Source organism: Eulemur rufifrons, chromosome 21 (assembly GCF_041146395.1).
Source record: "Eulemur rufifrons isolate Redbay chromosome 21, OSU_ERuf_1, whole genome shotgun sequence".
Taxonomy (NCBI): Eukaryota; Metazoa; Chordata; class Mammalia; order Primates; family Lemuridae; genus Eulemur; species Eulemur rufifrons.
Window position 1 is genome coordinate 20,589,731 of NC_091003.1, and position 10,362 is coordinate 20,600,092.

The window sequence follows — 10,362 nt, forward strand, 5'->3', positions numbered from 1 at the left end:
AGAGAAAAACCTCGGTGCCTTCAGCCCATCGGTTCTCCCCTCTCCAGCCACCCTTACATCCTGATGAGACATTGGCCCTCACAGATGCGCCTCGTGGCCTGGTGCAGGGATGGCCAGTAAAGTTTCTCTCACAAGAGATGTAGTTGGGGCTGCCTGGAGTGCTGTTTTGAGAAAGATCCTGAGCTATGCCTGGACTCAATAGGAAAGTGTGCTGTGATCGACTAGCAATGTCTGCCATTGGCATGGGAATGGTCAGGGGTGGCCTCTATGCCAAGTATTTTCCATTTCCAGTCTAGCGTTTCCCCTGCCACAGTGAAGCAAGAGGCTGACCAGACTTTTTCGGGGAGGCTCCCCTGAACCCTTTTAGGGTTCGAGTGCTCCATCAAAGGGCTAATTTTCTATCCTCTGCCATGTTGCTACCTAGAGCTGTGCTGTCTAACACAGCAGCCACTAGCACATATGGCTAGTTACATTTAAATTCCATATCATACAATTAAATTAAACATTTAGCTTCTCAGTTGCACGAGCCACATTTCAGGCACTCAATAGCTGCATGTAGCTCGTGGCTACCATAGTGGACAGCAAAAATAACAGAAGATTTCCATCATCACAGAAAGTTCTATTGGACAGAACTGGACTGGACCAGTGGTTGTCACCAAGTGTGGCGACTGTGCACACCAATGGACATTTTTGGTAACATCATAGAAACATTTTTGGTTGGCACAACTGGAGAAGAGTTGCTACCAGTAGGTATCTAGTGGGCCAAGGATGCTGCTAAACATCCTTCAAAGCCCATGGCAGCCCCACGACAGACAAAGAATTGTCCAGCCTAAAATGTCACTAGTGCCAAGGCTGATGCTGGTCTAGAACCCTGCTCTAGAAGAATTACGGCGAATTGGGAGGCGCGTTAAGGGAAGAGAAGGGCAACATAATATTTGCTTTGAACAATAAATAGATGAAACATAGAAAGAGCTGAGAAGATGGGCCACCCCTGTTGACAGGAAAACAAGAGGAAAAGCATGTCACTAAACCTCTCTAGTTCTCAATTTCCTCCTCTACAAAACTGGGACAGCATCACCCCCCCTTGATAATCAGTGCATTAGATGAGGTAATGAATGCGAACGGGGTTGGTTCTCTGTCCCTGTGAAACAATGTTGCACAATTCGTTACTCACCCAAGGTTGTTTATTAGACGAATCTCCCAGTCTCTAGCAGAAGGGCACTGAGTTCCCGTTTCATTTCACCTTGCACGACCTTGGGCCACTTAAGCCTCCCAATCTCACTTCCTCATCTGTAAAATGGGGCTAACACCTCACGCCCAAGCTCGCAGGAATGTTTAGTGCGAATCAGACATTCAATCCCACTGAGCAACCGTCACTCCCTCAACTCAACAGCTAAACCAGCTGCCCTCCATGAAATTGAAACTCAAACCCCAGCTGGTTCCCAAGGAACAGCTGAAAATGCACTTAGTCTTTTGTGGACAGAGATGAATTCCCCTTGGGGCCTTGAACCTTGACATTCCTGCTACCCCGAGCAGGAGTCCCGGCCACGGATTTGGTGAACACGCTTTGCCAGTTCTTGAGGATCTTTCCTCCGCTGCCAGAAACTACGATTCTTTAAAGTAAATAATCATCAGGGAGACGCACAGAGAAAGGTAGAGCAGAAAGGGAACATTACGAAGCTGGGTGAGTCATGCCCTGGGAGGAAGGTGATTCAGATGAAGCTGGTGGTGTCGTTGGATCCTTCAGACTGAATGAGGGTGTGTGTGCGTGTGTGTGTGAGAGAGAGAGAGAGAGAGAGAGAAACAGAGAGAGGAAGAGGAGGAGGGGAGACAGAGAGATCTGCCTTGATGTCTAAGGCCCTTGTTTGTTTAATAAAACTCATTCTCGTTGCCTCCGTTGAAACTAGAGCTGAGATTTAACCCTTTCCTTCGAGGCTTCGAGGATGACGATGGAAAGCTTTTGGAGGCAGGGGTAAAAGAGAGGGCTTATGATTTCTAACACGGGGAGCTCCAGGTGGTTCCCTGAGTGCCAGCCTTGATGGCGGGGGCTGATCTAAGCCCAGCGCTGTCACTGCAGAGCTGTGTGTCACTGAGCAAGTTGCTTCCCCTCTCTGTGCCTCAGCTGTCCCGTCTGTAAACAAAGGGGGCTGGAGGTGGCAGCACCACTGGTTTCAAACCCACTTCCTCCATGTTTCAAATCATTTGATTTCACTTAGTTTAAATATTAAAAATATGCCATACACCAGAGCAACTAACAAACATCTGCTTAAAAAGGGCCATTCAGACTGTTGTTTTTGCCTACCAAGGACTAGGCAAACCAGGGCCATCTGACCATGGCCTTGCAGGCTCCCAGCCGGAGTTCTGTCTTTGGGCAGCTGGAGGTGGTTCTCTTCAGCTTTGGGGCCCTCTGTGCTCATCCCAAAATGCCACAGAAGGGCCCGATCTGCCCCAGGGGGAGCACCAGCCTAACAGGACCTTTGCAGTAATCAGACCCTTACAAAGTGCTGTGCGTGTTTTCCACGTCTGTGAGATGATTCCATGAGTTTAGGCAAGACGCGCGTTGAGCAGTAGCCCTCTGTGGTCTTGTTGGCTTGAACCAGTGGAAACACTGTGCTCCAGTTTGGGTGGGCACCAGAGCCACCCGCGAGGTTTTAAATCTGCGGATTTCTGGGCCCCTTTTCCCAAGACTGCCCAATAGGGCTGGGATGAGCCCAGGAATCCGCATTTTAAAAGCTCCCCCCAACCCAGGTGAGTCTGACGGGTAGGAAGTCAACCACCCACACGTGGAAAAACACCGCCCTGGATGTTGAATCCTGGAAAAGATCTCAGAGATGGTCTCGCCCAACCCCCGCGTGTTTTAGAAGGAGAAACCAGCTCCCAGTGGGAGGGAACTTGTTCAATGTCACAGTCGGCAGAGCCCAAACCAGGCTACTCAAGGTGAGCAGGCCTGTATGCAGGTGACATCAAATATTTGTTGGTTGGTGACATGCACGCAGCTCCTCAAAAGCCAGGAGACCAGGAGATTCCCTCTCCTCCTTCTCCTCCTCCTCCCCTTCCTCCCTCTACTCCTCCCCTTCCTTCCTCCCCCTCCTCCTCCGCCTCCTCCTTTCTCTCTCTTTCTGTGCCTTCCCCTCTCTCTGCTGTTATTTTCTAGAACTCATGCATAGCCCAAGACCACATGGTCCCTCTCTCATTTGCTCCCCCAGTACACACTGGACATGTCACCCAGACACAGGAGAACGCAACTGAGGTCAGTAGCAAAGTCAGCGCCCAAGAGAACCACCATCCTGCTGGACACTAGGAGCCCCAGTGAGACACTCAGCCTCAGCGCTCTGGTGCACTGAACGGGGAGGCATCTTCCGGGACAGCCACACAGTGAGAGCCACAGCCTAGTGTTCCAGGCCCCCGTGCACGCGGGCAGGTCAAGGCCGGACTGGGTAGCTTGGAGCCGACTGGGTGCTGACTGGGGGCAAACTGGGCTCTTCCCTCCCCACCCCCTCTGTGGGAAAGTTGCAGGGAGGTGGCAGCCCCGAGGCCTGCAGCTGGCGAGGTCTTCCCAACTCCTGCGAGGGAGCCCTGTGTGAAAGCGTAGCCCCCTCCCTGCCTTGCCACGGGGGCCACTGAGGCCTGCGGCTCTTCTTCATTCAGAGAAACCCCTGCTAACGGGTGCACCACAGAAAACCCCTCCTCTCAGACGGAGCTCGAGTGAGTAAGCCATGCATGAAATTGAAACCTCCGGCCATGAACCGCCATTCCCCTTCCCCCAACGCTCACACATGCTTCATTTGAAATTAAGAAAAAAAAAAAAACATTAAAATGAAGGCTTATACTCAACTGAGTTGGGAACGTGAAAAGGGAAGCGTCTGGCTCCCTGACCATAAACTGGAAGCTAGTTAAGCAGAAATTTCTGGTAGTTGAGAAAAAATATAAACCCTGATGTCCACCGGCTAAGATTCCACGGTGGAGGTGAACTCACGACTGTAAACACGTTTTTTTAAAAATGAGTGGCTGTGTCTTGACAGGGGTGAGCCTTCCAAGTGTCGCTCGCCCCAGCGATGTGTTTAAAATCCTCCGAAACACCCTTGTTTTCAAAGTTGAGCGACACGGGCAACCAAGAAAGCGATGAGGCCTCAGAAGCTCTCAACACCAGAAAGGCCCAAAATAGACCAAGAGACCACAGGCCTGCGCCGCGGCCCCCAAAAGCACATTCCAGAAAATTAAAACTTGCCCACCATCTGGCAAGGTGCCCGTTGTAAAACCCAGCCCGACGGTACCTTCTCCGCAAGAGGCCACGGGTCACAGGAGCCGAGACTGCCTAAGAGGTGTCCCCGGGTGACAGCGAAGGGATCTCACCGAGCCGGGACAGCAGGGGCGAAGGAGAAATGTCAGGAGCACCCTCCGCACACACTCGCACACGTCCCTTCCCCGCCCGTCCTCCCCCCTCCTTCAGAGCCAACGTGACCAATGTCATAGCAGCAGCTGAGTCGACAAGTCATTTCTAAAATTAGCCCCTGAGCGCCAGGTCTGGCCAGGAGACAGCCTGGGGTGGCCGTTGACGGGGCAGTGGAGAGCATGGACATATTTGGTGGCGCGGAGCAGGGAGGGGACAGCGCCGGACGCAAGCACATTCTCACACGTCACCCCCATCCCAGGGCGGGGGCCACACCCCCCCACACGCCCACCTCTGCCCACGCAGACACCCAGAGGCTGCAGGAGTGGGTCAAAGAAGAGAGCCAGCCGGCTGTCTGCATTCCAGCTGGACTCCGGAAGAAAATAACTCGGACAAGTGCTGGGGCCTCTTGGTAAACAGTCAGTTCATGTAAATGTGCCTAAATCGTAGGTGGCGGTTATCACAGGCCAGGCACCAAGCTGAGGGCTTTCATGAACTCATTTAATATTCCCTATAGCCTTAGGAGTGAGGGTTTTTCCCCACCTCCATTTTACAGATGGGAAAACTGAGGCACGTAAGAGCTAACCAACTTGCCGGAGGCAGTGTGGAGAGACAGGATTCGAACCCAGGCAGTGCTGGCCCCGGAGAGAACAGATTGCTATAAAAAGTGCTTCGTCCACGATCTGAAAGGAGAAAAAAGTAGGGAGTTCAATAGATTAGGTAAATCTTGCAGGTCTACACAGCTAGTCAGGGGCTAATCCGAGTCTTTCTGGTTCCAAAGACCACAATCATTGGAGCACGACGCGCTGCTTCTGTAAGACTCTCAACCATGCCTACACGTTGTTCTTCTTTCCCAAAGCACGAATTTCTGTCTGGGTCTTGAGAATTAGCATGCAGTGGGAAGTCCCCTTCTTTCACACTAAGGGAAGCCCGATTTGGAAACGGCAGTCTATACAATAAAGGTGACATTGAGGAGGAGTCCCCAGGGGCCCTAGCGGAGAGCATCATGGGACATTTAGGCGGCACCAGGTGAAGAAGTTGGAGACAAGAGGTCCCAGTGAGCTGTGTTATTGCGCTAGAGCGTTTAACATTGAAACATGCACCCACCTTGTGCCAGGTCCCGAAACATCATCTCTTGGGACTTGATTGTCCCTTCTATCTTTCCATGGCTGTTGGTCTTAAATGGTGGTGACATGAAGCAATGATTCTCCGGGCCCAGGGCTGAGGACTCTCTGTAAGCTGTGACCCTCAGTGATGGGTTTGTTGACTTGAAGAGAACTGTCCGTCCATTCCGAGGAAGTCAACATGGCTTGTCTTTGCTTTATTTGCCTGGTATCTGTGGGGGGTGGGTTTTTGCTACCCAGGACAATCAAGTATAGCCCTGACCACCCACTTTGATTGAGGACAGCCTTGTAAGCAAGATTTTGTCACTCAGCTGTGCATTTATCCCCCAGCCTGCAGGCTGCATTCTCTAGGTAGGAGGAAAGCCATTCTTACCAAGGCATCCAGAGAATGGGTCTCTTTGGGCTTATCCTGGCCAATTAGCATGGTGTCATAGACAGAGTCGATCATGGTGCTATTATTGGGTGGCCAAACATTCCAGTGGCTGCAGGTGCTTTTGGGCAAAGACCAGGGGAATCGTTATTCTACACCTTTGCCGTGGGGCTGCCCGCCCTTCCGCCTGGAGACTTGGCCTCTCCTTCAGTCAGTGAGTTCTGGGTCCACAAAATAGCCAAGGGATTGTGACATTTTATTGGTGCAGTTGACTTCAGTCTCCCTCCATCTTTAATTTTTTTGATGGTACAAACCAAGAGGACCTTTGTTGGGGTGCCCTTTGGAATACCACCTTCTATTGTCACCTCCACCCTTCCTGCAAGCCCCTCCCCCTTGCCACACACCAGGATGATTTAGTCCACCTGGCTTCTCATGGTGACATACTGTTACCTGGCCTCTATCATTTTGTGGTCTTCTCATCCCCATGGCCATCAGAGAGCCTTGTGGGAATACATAGACCCCCCTCCCACCATCTTTGGTTTCACTTTCTGAGGTTTTAGTTACCTGAGGTCAACTACTGTCCAAAAACAGGTGAGTACATCACATAGGATGCCTTGAGAGAGAGAGAGAGAGAGACCACATTCATCAACTTTTATTACAGTACAAGTATATTGTCACAATTGTTTTGTTATTGTTGTTGTTAATCTTGTATTGTGCCTAATTTATAAATAAAACTTTATCATAGTTGTGTATGTACAGGAAAAAAAACATAGTATATACAGGGCTTGGTGCTATCTGTGATTTCAGGCATCCACTGGGGGTCTCGGAACGTGTCTCCTTTGGATAAGGGGGGACCACTGTGTGTGTGTGTGTGTGTGTGTGTGTGTGTGCGTGTGTGTATGAGCTCAAGCGCAGGAAATACCCAGCTTGCTCTGACCTGTGGCTCCACAAGCAGACAGTTCTGCCCAGGCAGCTGTGGCTTTGGGGACCACCACCTCCTTGGATTTCTAGTTTAAAGTGACATGCACCAGGGGGGTCTCTCAGCACACCTCCGTGGGAGCAGGGACGGCGGGTGAGGGGTCTTATCCCTGGGAGTGGGCTGGACAGCATGGCATGGCCTTGAGACAAACTCGAGACGAGAGGGACCGACTGAGTTTGCGCACGGCCTGGGTACTGCACACTTGGCGCGTGTCACCCCGGAGGCACAAGCAGCTCGTCTCCCAAACCCTGGAACTGCAAAACTGGCTGAGCTCCAGCAAGCCGGGAAATCAGCAGAAATGCTTTTGGCAGTCCCCTTCCTCTTTATGAAACCAGCCTGTGCATGAACTTCCCCCAGAGTAAGGATTCTCTGCGATGAGTCACCTCCTCATTTCTCAACGGCCTGATAGAGTAACGCAGCTCTCAGTGGGGGTGAGGGAGTGGGGAACAGCGCACTAAGTAGGCATCTTCGCACAGATCCTTTTTATTGAGATTTATATACGCAATTTACCAACACAGAAAACCAGCCCGGCTGCTCCAAAATAATTGTGAAAGATGGTGACAGTGACTGACGTCGGTGCCGTGCCACGCGCAGAGCAGGTGACCTTAGACGTGGAACAGCGTCTCATGTGGGATACGTTTTCGAACGTGCACTAGTGAGCGTACACCGAGAAGGGATTATAAACCTTCACTGGCACGATAAATACAAAAAGAGATAAAAAAATGATATATATATATTTTTTCTGGTTACAATGTCTAGTTGACTGGCTTGACTTAGTATAGCAATGCACAATAGCAAATGGATTTCTTTCTTGAAGGGCAGTATGCTTTGCCAACATAGTCAGTGTGTCACTATATTGGCGGCTATGCAGCTATGCAAACAGGCGGAGGGAAATGTCAGCAAGTGAGGAGGGACCCTGTCACGGAGACAGGTCTTCCTTCTATTTTCACATACATCTAGGGGCCGTTCAAAAATAAGACCTCTTGCAAACTTTCAATCCTTACATGAGGCCATTTGCCTTGACTACTTCCTTTTCCAAGCCGTTTTGAAATAGCGAAGGGGGAGATGGTCACCTTCCAATATGCTACTCCTAAAAGCAGAGCTTTTAAACATGGCTTGTTATTTATAAAGAAGGGTGAGGACGGCCCTTCTATTTAAGAAGTTGAGAAATCGGGTGCAACCACCAAACCGTGAAGCAATGGGAAGACTGGTTGAGGGGACTTGGAACAATAAGGGTCAGAAGAGGCGTTCTGCGGTCACACCTCCAATCCTAACGGATCACTGTAGAGAAGAGTTATCTATCTACCTGCTTAGCTCACAACGGCCCCTAGACGACGCCGTGGCTTTAAAACCGGATCTATGTCATGAGAGAATGACACTGCAATGTCTTCCAGAAATTCTTTTCTGCTATAGCCAGCGCAGAATACAGCGTCTGGGGTACTTTGCAACAGGCAAGAGGCCTCGGAAGAGGGAGATGAGAGCAGTATTTCAGAGCAAGTTTGCTGTCAGATGTTACAAAATCGTGCACGCGCCTCTCAGCACAGGCCAGACGGCAAGCGATCGTTGAAAACGATCCATGGCAGTGAGAGGAAGACTCTGCCCCACGTTGCTATAGGCAATTATTTCAATTTTATTGTACGACAAACAGAAAGGACTGTCATTTCTTTAAATAACAAACTATACAAATAAAAAGGAGCAGAAATGATAGGGAACGTTTTTGATGAAAACAAACTTATGGATTCAATAAATAATATAAAATGCCTTTGTGCTAAAATAGAACTCTTATTTTTTTATGTATATATGTAGTTCAGTGATCTTTTAGGTTACCCAGAAAAAGCCGAATCTATTATAATTAGTTAAAACATAGAAAAATACAATTTAACAGAACTAAAAAAAAAAAAAAGGCCAGTGTTTAGCTTATAAACCACATATAATATATACATCATAGAATATAATCAACTAAGAAACAAATCAAATTTCAAGTTCTTTGTAATACGGATACACAATTGGAAATATTTCTCCATTCCCTACCCTGACATCAAAGACATATTTAGGACACAATTAAAAGAGGAAGCATGGTCGTCAGTGTGCAGAGATGATTGCGAGATAGTTAGATATTGGAGAGCTGACTCTACGGTATGAATTTGAGGTATTTATCTCTAAAATCAAGGTGCTTTCTCCCTACATGTTTTATATGAAATGCATACGCCATTAACCCATTTTCTGTAGTTTTTTGTTTGTTTTTAATAAAGGCGATTTAAAATTTAGGGAGGGTCCTGCATTTATCAGTCAATGCTAACACAACAGCCAGGTCAGGGACAGGCCGAGGGAGGCCACAGGAGGGGACACCCCTGTCACTCTGCTGTAAGAGAACAGCTCTCTTTGTCTTTGAGGACAAAGAAAATCTAAAGTCCATTATGACTTGAGAAAAACCAAGGAATATCATTTTAGAGTTCAACAGTAAAAAATATTAAAATATGGTCCGGATCAAAAAAAAAAATTCATATGAACATGAATTTAAGTACTTAATTCAAGCCTCTCCAGGAAACCTTACATGGGAAGGGAAAATCGGTTAGATCTTAAGGAAAATAATTTTTTTTTTTTTTTAAATTTAAACTATTAAAGCTCACTATAGAAATGGGCAATGGCACGCACGGCAAGGGTCCTGTTCTTCTAGGGGTTTTACTAGAACTCCAGCAGGTTCATAACAATGTCCCCAACCGGGCAATGCATCCATGGTGACCCAGACATCACCTCTCCGCCTCCTGCGGCTGCAGAGGAAGGTGTTTCCGGATGACTGATGCTGATTTAGCTCCGGGCCTTCACGGGAGGGGGCTCGAGGACATGCGCAGTAACAGCTGTCTCAGTCTTGATAGAGAGCAAATGGCCTCTTACTCAATTCAGCAGCTCCATATTCAAAAATAAAGTGATGAAATCTTACAGCAATTATTACTGTAATAATAAGGAAAAAGACTCTCCTCTGTTCTAGAGAAAAAAAAAAAATCCCACCAACTTTAACTCAGTCATTTCCTTGGTGCTTTATGGTGCAAAGGGAATGGTTTTGACCAAATTAACTGCTTTCTTCCTTTTCCCCATTTCTACCATGATTGTTCTCTGTGCTACTCACCCGCCCCCTCACCACCTGTCACACACCCCAGTGTCACCCGGCACAAACAACAAGTCATCCCCTCACGCAGGGCAGGGAGGAACTAATTCACCAAATGTCTCTGAAAGACACAGAAATGTTTCCCAGAACATAACTGGGGGAAAAAAAAAATGACATGTGATTAAATCATACGAGATAAGTCTTACCTTGTACTAGCGCATTTCTAAAGCATTGTTTTAGACTTACACCATGTAAAAAAGGTCAAACTTGGAGAATTTTGTTTTCTTCTTGAAATGTCAAAATTCTGAAACATCTATTAAAAAATCAATACTGTTGAAAAGTCAAATATATTTCATTATCCCAACTACAAAATCTGAGTGAAATAAAAAAAAA